At 41.7% G+C, this 10,997-nt stretch overlaps 1 long non-coding RNA gene and 1 other non-coding gene across 3 annotated transcripts; both read right to left on the reverse strand.

Annotated features, from left to right (window-relative positions):
* Positions 1-3,711: 3,711 nt before the first annotated feature.
* LOC107199868 lies at positions 3,712-8,232 on the reverse strand. Of its 2 annotated transcripts, XR_001519339.2 has the most exons (3): positions 8,121-8,232; positions 7,856-7,943; positions 3,712-3,964 (listed from the first exon to the last, which is right to left on the reverse strand). It is a non-coding gene; the product is annotated as an uncharacterized LOC107199868 (long non-coding RNA). The 2 variants fall into 2 exon arrangements; XR_001519338.3 differs by having other exon boundaries at positions 7,856-8,193.
* Positions 4,055-4,123, reverse strand: LOC117243998. Its single transcript, XR_004496279.1, has one exon. It is a non-coding gene; the product is annotated as a small nucleolar RNA SNORD123 (small nucleolar RNA).
* Positions 8,233-10,997: the final 2,765 nt, after the last annotated feature.

The following is a 10,997-nucleotide window of genomic DNA, read 5'->3' on the forward strand; positions in this document are numbered from 1 at the left end:
TCTTCTGGATTGAGAATGTCCACTAGAGGCAAGAGGCACTTCAAGGTCTGTAGACATGAGCCCTTGGTCTCCTTTTATTATCTTTTGGTATTATTTAAAGCAAGACAGTGGATTTACAAGGCTAACATGGGTTTCGGTCTCCTTCCTGTCAACTTGTGTCTTTAATGAATCCCCAAGTCTGAATAAGTGGTAAACCACTTAGTAATTGAATTGGAGCTTGGCCTAACTGTAAAAAATAGTGTTTTTCTTCTCTTCAATAGCAAGTCTGCACATCCCTCCTCCTGCTTAAGTGTTCTGCAATGAGACTTATTTATGAAACTTCAGGTCTCAAAAGTCAGATTCTGGCTTCCTAGAGCAGACTCAGGCTAGGTGTTCCCTTCTGAAGCAAAACCTCTTACAAGTTTTCAGTGTTTCCAACCAAATAATTATAATGCAATATTTTTAACAAAGTGTTTTTTATTATGTGAAATATAAAGAAAAAATAAAAATATTTGAACATAATACTTCTGATTTAAATCATTTCAATAACTACAATGTTTTCAGGCTATGGAAAGGAATAAGAGGGCTACATATTTAATAACTGAACTTACACTATACAGAGTACCAATTATTGGTGAGGGCAATAAGTCAAGCACTCAGATGTTGGATAGTAATAGTGAGTGATTTGACCCTAGTTAGACACTGGGTTCATCAAAGCCACTGTGTCACTCCCCTCCTCAGGTGGGCAAGGGAGAAAAAATATAATGAAGAGCTCCTAAGTTGAGATAAGGACAAAGAGAGATCACTCAGTCATTGCTGTCACAGGCAAAACACAGGTGACACAATTCTGAAAAATTAACTGAACTCATTACTTATTGTTGCCAAGCAAAATAGGGTAATGAGAAGTAAAATAAACCCTAAAAACACCTTCCACCCACCACTTCCTTCTTCCTGCGCTTAACTTTATTCCTGGTTTTATACCTCAGCCACAGCAGCGCAGGAAGATGGGGAAAATGGGTGACATACAGTGTTGTTTATCCTGCCACTTGCTCCTCAGGGAAAGGAGTCCTTCTCTTGCTCCAGTGTGGGGAGATAGTACTCCATGGACTTGTCAAGCACGAGTCCTTCCCACAGCCTGCAGTTCTTCACAAACTACTCCAGTGTGATTCCCTTCCATGTAAAGCAGCCCTGCAGGAACAGGCTGCTCCAGTGTGACCCCTGTGGGGTCACAAGTCCTGTCAAAAAACCTGTTTCAGTGTGGGCCTCTTTCTCCATGGGCCCATAGGTCCTGCCATGAGCCTACTTCAGCATGAGCTTCCCATGGGGTCACAGTCTCCTTTGGACATCCCCCTGCTCTGGGATGGGGTCTTCCAGGGCCTGCAGGTGGATCTCTGCTCCCCCTTTGAACCTCTATGGGCTGCAGGTGGATCTCTACTCCCCTGTGAACCAAGGGAATCTCAGCTCCAGCACCTGGAGCCTCTCCTCCCTCTCTCACCCACCTTGGTGTCTGCAGGGCTGTTGCTCTCACATATTCACACTCCTCTCTTCTCTAGCCATAACTACTTTGGTGCAATAAGATTTTGTCTTTCTTAAATATTACATCCCAGAGGTGCTACCACCATCACTGCTGAGCTCAGCCCTGGCCAGCAGCATGTCTGTCTTAGAGACAGCTGCTATTGGCTCTGTTGGACACCAGGGAAGCTTCTACTAGCTTCCTGGATAAACCATACCTGTAGCCCCTGCACTACCAGAATCTTTCCATGAAAACCCAATACAACTGAAATTAGTATCACCAAGTGATCCTATTTCCATTTTTCTGCAGTGCTACTACTTCCAATTTTTGTTCATTATGGAATACAACCTTGCTTATACCCTGAACTGACAATGTCACAATGCAGGCTGATAGATTATATATATACATATATATATATATATATATATATATGTGTGTGTGTATGTATATAAGAATGAAAAAAACAACTGATAGGAGAAAATAGCTCTGCATTTTTAAATGGTCTGCCTGCAATAAATAGTTGTGCTTTCCTTTGCCAGCAAAACTCACAGCTGCTTGGGAAATGGCAGGACCTCTTTAGTTTGGGGATCACTATGGGACAGCACAAAATGAAAGCTTAAAGTTCAACAGCAGAGAGTTCAGCTCAACACAGATTCTTGACAGATTTTTGGTAGTGCTTATAGGCAACTTTCGAAACACATTTAAAAAAATGACACTTGCTAAATTCTCAAGTGATACCAAGATGCACAAAAACCTTGTAGAACAGTGGACTGGACTTCCTTTCAAGTTGTAAAATTCATAGGTACCTCCTTATACTCTCATTCCTCTAGTCTTGCATGAGTTAAACTAGCAAGAAAAAACACAGGTGAAGAAGACCAGACTGTGAGGAGAGTGCTTTAGTGTCTGAGTGAAATCATCAAAGTAACTAAATTCAGAAGGGTTTGCAAAGTGTCAGTGTATGCGTGTTTTGGTTACTTGTTTATATTTCTCAGTAACAAACACTCAATAGTTTTTAATTTATTTTCTCTTTTGTCTTTGCCTAGTACTGCTTCTATAGCCACTTTCAAGTTGATAAGCATTTTGCTTTGTAACAATTCCAGATTACAAGGACTTGATCTAAACAAAGCCATCTAGCTCTTTCCTAACAGGCAATTGAATACAGTGTAGGACCAGCTGAGGAAAAACTTGAACTGGATGTGTAACTTTTATTGCTGCTGTCAAGTGATCTGACAGAAGTGCATAGCTGGAAAAATGCTTACAATATGTCATGCAGCTTGTTAAGATGCTGACTCCCTTCCTACAAAACTCCTCTTGACAAGTACAACTGCCTTATTGTGTTCACTGTCAACCTCAGAGCATGAAAAGGCAGAGAGCAATTGAGATTTTGGTCACATAAATATGCTGTCTGTGCCTAACCAAAGGGTAAATGAACTCTCATTAAAGACAGTCAGACTCTTTATAAGAAAACCCATTACTGATTAGTCTTTTTTTGGGTTATTGTCTATTTAATTTATGCACATTTTCAGTGGATTTTAGATTTGCACAAAGCAAATCAATAAGGTTCATACAGGGGTTTGCACTAATTTAGATAAATCACTTTTTAAAACTGACTTAGATGTTGGCCTACTTCAAGAATTTACTATTAAATTAAATTAAATTGCCACAATAGGACAATTTCCACCACCACTTGGTAAGCTTGTTTTAGGGCTCCTAGCATTAGATCAGTGGCACAGAAATGTTGTCTGAGTTATGAGTTTACAGTTCACAGCTGGTTAAAATTCCTTTTAGAAATGGTGAAGGTCTAATTCTACAAAAGCAGGAGTTATGCCAAGTATCTTCTCTATCCCCAAAAAGGCCAGCAAAAAACTGAAATCTAGATGAGCTCTATATCCTGTGTTTTAGACTTCTTGGCAGTGATGAAGTCTTATATATATATTTTATATATATTTATATATATATATGTGTGTGTGCGTGCATGTGTGTGCTCTCTATCCAAATTCTACTTGTACTGCTGGGTGATGTAGTAACACAGGAATTCAGTATTACTGTTTAGGGACAAGCAGACAGAGAGACAGAGAGGAGCACCTAATGCATTGCTAATATATACCGTGACTTAGTTTGAATGGGTGTCTTGGGGCTAATATCCAAAAAAAAAAAGGACAAGTTAGTCTATATAAGAAAGTTGTGTAAGGCAGCAGAATATAATAACATAAAAAGCAGAGGAGACAAAGCAAACATTTTTATTATGTATTTGTTCAAAAATCTGTGAATCTTGATTCAAATTTAATAGCCCTTATGTCTCAGGTTTGTGACTTTACATCATTTCAGTCTAAATTCTGACCTATGTAAGAGACCAGAGTTATTAGTATTTTCTATTATTTCTACTCCTCAAACATTATGACTAGATTTCTCCAAAGCATTCTTCATTCTCACTTCTATCTTCCTCTTCATTTTGCAAGTAACAGTTTCAGGCTGAAAGATAGAAAAACAGACACATAAAAATTGTTTTGACTGACAGTATTCACTGTAAAATATTCTTTTTTCCCGTGGAGGAGATATGAAGGTGAATCAGGAAATGGATGGCATTTTCAGATCACATGAATCAGTACCCAAGAATTCATCATTTTCACCAAACTTCTAACTACTTTTAGGGACTTTAAGTTAGATGGCCCTTATTTAGAACTAATATAATTACTTCATTAACTGCCTTATCTGTCAGAAACTTCAATGGAAAGAAAGCAGCAATTACTAAAAATCAGGTCACAGATACATAAATGTAAGTGCACATTTATTTATATAGCCATTTTGATTATAAAAAGCCTTAATAATAGAAATACCATGAGAAATATTACTTTAGTATCTTTGATCATAAATGGTCAATATAAACTCATTAGAAGAGTGTATAGATCTCAAAAGTCATGTTTTAGACTCTCACCTAGCTTTTCCTAATTCATAGATATTATGGAGACCAGTCAGCTTAACCTTTAAATACAGAACATAATGTGAGATAGTAACTTAATGGAAAACAATGAAGTTTGTAACTATTGACATTTACTTCCCTATTATTTAAATGAAGAATTACAATGGTGTCTTTTGCTAAGACAATTAAAATCACAGTCTCACCTTGCCTGTGTCTGCTACTGGGCCTACACAGCTAGAGCCTTTCTTGACCTGCTTTTTAACAGTGTAGTTCCCTACCAGACCCATCTGAGGATGAGGATGGCAAACTTAAATCCTCTGGGTCACCTGCTTTCCTGGGAAGATGTCATTACTATTTTTACACAAAACAGCATCAAAAGTCCCTGGTATTTAAATATGGCAGATTCGTGATGATCCAACCTTGCAAGATGATGTTGCTTAATGCAGGTGAGAATACTAAGGGCTTGGTTAATCAAACGCAGCAGGGCAAATAATTTCCTGAATCTCAGTGGGAAAGAAGAAAGAAACAGTAATGTAGAACTGATGGTTATGTATTTCAACAATGTGAGGTAAGTCAGGTAAATTCAACCCACCAGACTGCACAAACTCTCTGTTCTTAAACATTGATTCAGAAAAGGGGAAAGGGTGCTTGTTTGTATACACTGTTCTCCTGCCTGATATGCTCTGGAAAGACTATGGTCACCAGTAGGATTTCTCCTCAGTAATAAATAATGTGGTTAGAAAACACAAAAGTAGGCAATTAACTGTGAGAGTTCTGAGTTTTCCTCTGCCTGTTTCTCATAAATTAAACAAAAATTACTAATGTTTTAAATGGTCTGGAAAAAAAACAACATGCAGTGGTAATAAAGACTTTGAACTCTATGACCATGAAGCAAGCAAAGTCCTATGATGGAAGCATAATTCAGGGTTCAGTTTTACTGAAGCTTACTTACCTTCTTCCTTTTCTATTATTTTTTTTTCTTTTTAGCCCAACTTAAACTTTTAATTCACTGTATCTGACTTTGTTTTTCTAAATGGTGAAAGAGATGCTTCCTATCTAAGGGGCTTTTGATGGGTAATGTGAAGACAGGCCTTCCCTTACACTCTGACTTTCCCACCTAAACAGATGGAAATCCACCCCCTTCCTTGCTTTCTAACATTCCTTATATCCTGCACCACAGGAACAAGCTGAAATCTGGCTTCCCACCAAACTGGCCAAAAGCCTGAAGGTGCTGTGCAGCTTTTTGTCTTCCAACTGCAGTACCTTTACTGCTTCCACCCCTTAATATGCTGGGCTCTATTTTGTTGGAAGGAGAGATCGAAAATAACTAACAGTGAGAAATATAATGACAGGAAAATATGAGGCAGAGGAGGAAGATGACCTCCATCCTGGAAGAAAAGCTGGATGCAATGTTCTTCTGAGAGGCTTCTTTTTTCCCCTTCCTTGAATCAAATAGCAGAGCTTCTCCTGCTGCTTTTTCCCTTACCCTTAGCATAATATTCCTAAATTATATTTGAATATCCTTATTTATTTTGGATATAGTAACACTCTGAGGCTTAGCCTAGAATTGAGACACCACTATGCAACTTGTGAAGAAACAAAAAAACATCAGTGCCTACTTGCAAGGGTACATCTGGGGATTGCATCACTTAAAATTGCTGAGCTCACTCACTCAACTTATCTAGTTTAAATCTATAACTCAGACATTGTGGACCTGGTTTTCTGAGTCTGAGAGAGTTTCCAGCCTGTCAGTGGCTGATCTGTTCCCAAGGGAAAGTCTCTTGAGAATACTTCTCTCTCAAAGACTATTTCTGTGAATAACTTTTAGTTCTCTAAACAATATTGTACAGCTGTGATGAGTGTGTTTTCCCTTGTTCAACCAATGGGACAAGAGAGGTGTTGTTCCCTTTACCAATCATGTTCAACCTGTATTGTAAGAGCCTATAAAGGAGCTGAAAAGTTCAGAAATTAATCCTTCTGACGATCCTCTCTCTGCCTGTTGAATTGAATCCACGCTCCTTATTTTGTGCCCAACAGCGACAAAACAGAGCACAGAGTTAGATGTAACATTAAAAATGTTACATTTTTGTACCTTTATTTCAAACATGGTTAATCTCACAGGCCATGTCAGACATCTTTGCCCTTGAGCTTTTAAAATTAAATTAAATTAAATTAAATATTGACATAACAACTTGTCTTCCATGAAACTAGTACAGAACTATAAAGCACATGACTTAAATGCTCTGTGGGTGATATAGAGCCAATATGGTTTCAGTGGAATTTTTCTTAGAATGTACTGTATGTGATTAACACAGTATGATATAAGGATATAAATGAGGTGATTTTGGAGGTTTTGTTTATTTTTTACTTATATGCCTATTGTTTCATAGACAAACTGCAGAGGAATTTTTAGAGGCTAAACTGTAAATAATTCAAGGGGCTAGAATTTTAATAGTTTTTTTTAGCTGGCAGTTGGTTTGGGATACATGGTGCTTACTTTTCATAGATAGAGATGTAATATATTTTTTACAAGGCAGTTGGAAAAACGGATATGTCTCCTCTCTGAAAAGAACGTCTAAATGTATTGTAATAGGTGAAGGTACATAAAAAGTGCAGAACTTGTTGATCTGAAGAAATATGTCTTAATAACACTCCAAAGAAGTTAACAGTGTAGATAAGTGAATCTGCATTTACTGTGATGGCAACTTTTAGATGTAAAATTAATTCTTATATTTTCTGTACAAGTATTTCCTGGATCAGAAGGAAATCACATGAGAAAGTGACCCCAGGCATTACAGTAACTACAGTAGTGGCTTCTCAAACTCTATTGTTATAAATAAGGAAACATCCTTGACTGTCAGGGTTACATGACTTTATGAAAAGGAAAAAAAGAATATTCGGCCTTTAGTATTTGATTATTTTTTTTTAGATACCAACAAGTAATCAGAAAGAATGTTCCAAATTCCAGGACTTCATTTTAATGATAATTTCAAACTTTTGTTAATGTTTCTACTTGAAAAGTTTATTTTACATACTAGCCAAAGTAAAATTCTCCCTTGAGCTGGAAGTTTAAGGCAATTTGGATTTGCAACGCTTGACTTGCTGATAAGTTTTGATGCTAGATGTTTTAATTAGCTAATTTTTATAGGATTACTCTAGCATGGATGAATTCCATAGTTTTGTTTGTTTTAATAAGCTCTTACTACTTTTAGTCTTCTAAATTTAGGTCTTGTTGTGAACAACAAAAGTCAATTTCTCCTACACTTTGTAGTAGAAATGCCAAAATGGTGTCATAAAAGAAAAAACAAATAACCAGCTCTGACGAAATTAAATACAATGCACACATGAACAAAAATAACCTCCTGGTTTAATACATGTAAGTTGATAAAACACAAAGGCATGCACCGAAAACCCGATGAGCGCGAAAATGCGAACACACGTACCTGGGGTATGCCTACGCGCCCCACTTGCAACCCTGCGGTGCCACGTCTCACTGTCCAACGCACGCGTTGTATTGGACTCTTCCAGGGCCTGGAAATGAACTTTCAAGGCTGACACGTCGATCGTGCCGTGGGAGGAGGGAGAGGACTGAGGGGGGAGGGGGCAGAGAAGGAGTCGCCGGAGGCTTTTACGTGGCGGTCGACATGTCAGCACCGCGCTCCCCTGCGCAGCTGGTGCGGAGCTCCGGTTGCCTAGGCATTTCCTCACCGGACCCGGGAGGTCCGGGGTCGGAACGTTGGGGATGGCGGCATGGCGTGAAAGGGGTGCAGTAGGCGGGCAGGCAGCTTAGGGGCTCCCGGGACGCTCCCGTGCCTCTTCCGTCCTGGGGTAGTCGCTGGCCGCCAGCTCTCCTTCGCCTCTTCTATCTGCTGCTTCCCAGTATTGGTACATTCTTCCGGCCCCGGAGCCCCGGGCAACAGCCGGGAGCCTTTGCGGACCGCTGCCCGTGTCCCACCGCCTCCCCTCCCTCTTGCTGTCGCTTGCTACAGCTTGCCAGGATTTGTTGTGCTTGGTTGTACTGGCGCTGAGGGGCCCCTGTTCAGATTTGATGGTTATGGAGCAGTCTCAAGTCATGTTTTTGTTAGCTGCGGTGATTAAGAAATAAAAGCAAATAAATAATTAAAAAAATCCAACCCCCAAGGACAAATATCTCAACCAGTTGCAACTTCTCAACTAGCCCGGAGGGGGGAGCGCGGGGGAGGGCAGGGAGTAATGCGAGATCGCCCCAGCCCCGGGCAGCGCCAGCTGCGGCACGAGCCGAACTGCACACCTCATTGCCGGGGCCGGGCGGCCGTGGCTGCTCCGCCCCCGTGGTTGGGAGCTGGGTCCGGTCGCTGGGCCCGGTCGCTGGGCAAGGCTTTCAGCTGCCGCGCCGCAAACTTGCTGGGAGCGAGCGGAGCACGGGCGGCTCAGCGAGGTTGCGGCCATGGCGGCGTAGGGCGGGCATCAAGCGCGGCGAAGGATCCCGCGTCCGCCTGCGTGCAGCGAGCAGCCCACGGCGACTCCAGGTAACCCCTGCCGGCCTCTCTCCCCTCCTTGCCGGACACGGGCTGTGGGCGGGCGGTAGTGCTTTCGGAGCTCCGCGGGAATTGTGCGTTTCCAGCCGCCCTGTCCGTGACCGCCTCGCTGGGCTTCGCGGGATTGCGCCCCGGTGTCCGCCGGGCGTGACTGGGGGGCTCGGAGGCTGGGCGGGCTGGGGTCCGGGCGGGAGCAGCCTAGGCTGCCGGCAGGGGGAGCCAGCAGCGAGGCGGAGCGCCGCTGCCGCAGGGCTCTGGTGCCGAGAGGCGCTGCCAGCGCTCGGAGCCCGTCTCGAGCATTGCCCGGTCCTACCCCCGAAAGTCCACCGAGCCTTTCAGAATGGGTGGTCAATCTCCCCGAAGACGGTGCTCTTTGCTCGGTACCAGAAAAAACAGACAGACAGGGGGCTGCAACCCGGACAGCGGGTGTTCCGTGCAGGTCCCTTGCACCTGCGGAAGCGCGTTCTCGCCCAGAAGAGTGTTGCTGTCTGAGCCCCGGCTGCGGAGAGGCAGCTGCTGGCTCCGGAACGTTTCGGAGGGTTTTGTAACACTTCAGCAAGCGAAGTTTGCTCAGGCTTATCTTCTGGTTAGAGTAGAAGAGGCGTGAAAGGCACTGGCAGTTGTTGGAGACACATAGGTTTTCCGTGGCATGTTCACGTTTGAAACCCCCATGTGCTTTTATTCTCGCTGTTTGATTTGACTGGACTGTCTTCGGTCTGTGGCCTGACTGTATTTCGGCACTTTCTGCATTGGGGAGTTAGTTTGCCGTTCTGCCAACGATGCAGATGGAAACACCTCAGTCAGTTGTATACATCTATCGATCTGTGAGAATTACTTACCAGATAAATTATAACTATTAGGGTTTGTCGTATCATTTCAGATGCTGAGTGTACATTGTAGATTGACACAACGATAATCTACCCAGGATTATTCCTGGAGGACAGCTGGAGTAGGGGGAGCTGTAAGTGCATCTGCTCCTTCAGCAAACCAGACTATTGGCAGGAGAGATCTGTGTATGCAGGCACATCCAGCCTTCTGAAGATGGTTAGAATTTGAAAGATTACAGCTCTAAGAAACATCCTAAGACTAAAACATGTTGTTAAAGTTATAGTGATAGCATGTTCCATGAGCCCTAAAGTATTGCATCTGAAGGTTTTACTTTCTGAAGGCTGACTAACCACTCTTGGTTTGAATTTTCATGTCAAAGCCTGATGTGATGCTAGTCCAGCTAGAGTGTTGTAAAGTAGATTTATTTTCAAAGTGGAGATTACACTCAAATCTTACTTCTAGGAGTTTGAACATCCTCCTGGGTGTTATATAAGGCTGACTCAGTTCAGTTAAGTTTGACTTAGAATTCCTGAACTTGCTATTGTCATATATATAACACATAATCAGTCAAAAGTGTATTGCTTCCTTGAAAGGCTGAGGTATGGCCTCATGGTAATTTGCTTAGTGTAGTGAAAAATGTTGGTAGGTTTCTGGATTTTGTGCTGATTTTCCACCTTTCTCTCCAGCAGGTACCAATAATGTAACTTTATTACATTTACTAATAAATTCATCTAATTTTCTTATTTTAATGCTGAGCAGCTGTAAGGAGTCAGGCTGAGAGCTAAGGTTTTGCTCTGGAATGTGGCAGTTTACTTCTCTGTTTGAGAAGTTGTTTTGAACTAAATAGTGTGAACACTGGCTTCTGAGTTGTGCTGTTTATTCCTTGGGATGTTGTAACAGATTTGCTTTGGTTGACAAAGCTGAAGGCATTCATATCTCATTTCTTTTAATCTTTAACTAGTTTTCATAAAATACTTACAGGCAGTAGGAGCGCCTGTGCACTTTGTAATGATCCATAAACATGGTTGTAGCAGGTTAGTTGTACTTATTTCCTCCTGGGCAGAGATGCAGAAGGTGGTAACTGTATAACTGCTGTTTTCAGAATAAAGAGTTGTGAGGTTGTTTGCTACTTAGGGAAACCACGTGCATGGATTCTGACTTCTCTTGATACAGTCTTGTACAAATACAGGATTTTCAATGAATGAAGTTCATTACTTTTCAGGGAGTAGCTGTACACTAA

This window comes from Parus major, chromosome 2, assembly GCF_001522545.3.
Source record: "Parus major isolate Abel chromosome 2, Parus_major1.1, whole genome shotgun sequence".
NCBI lineage: Eukaryota > Metazoa > Chordata > Aves > Passeriformes > Paridae > Parus > Parus major.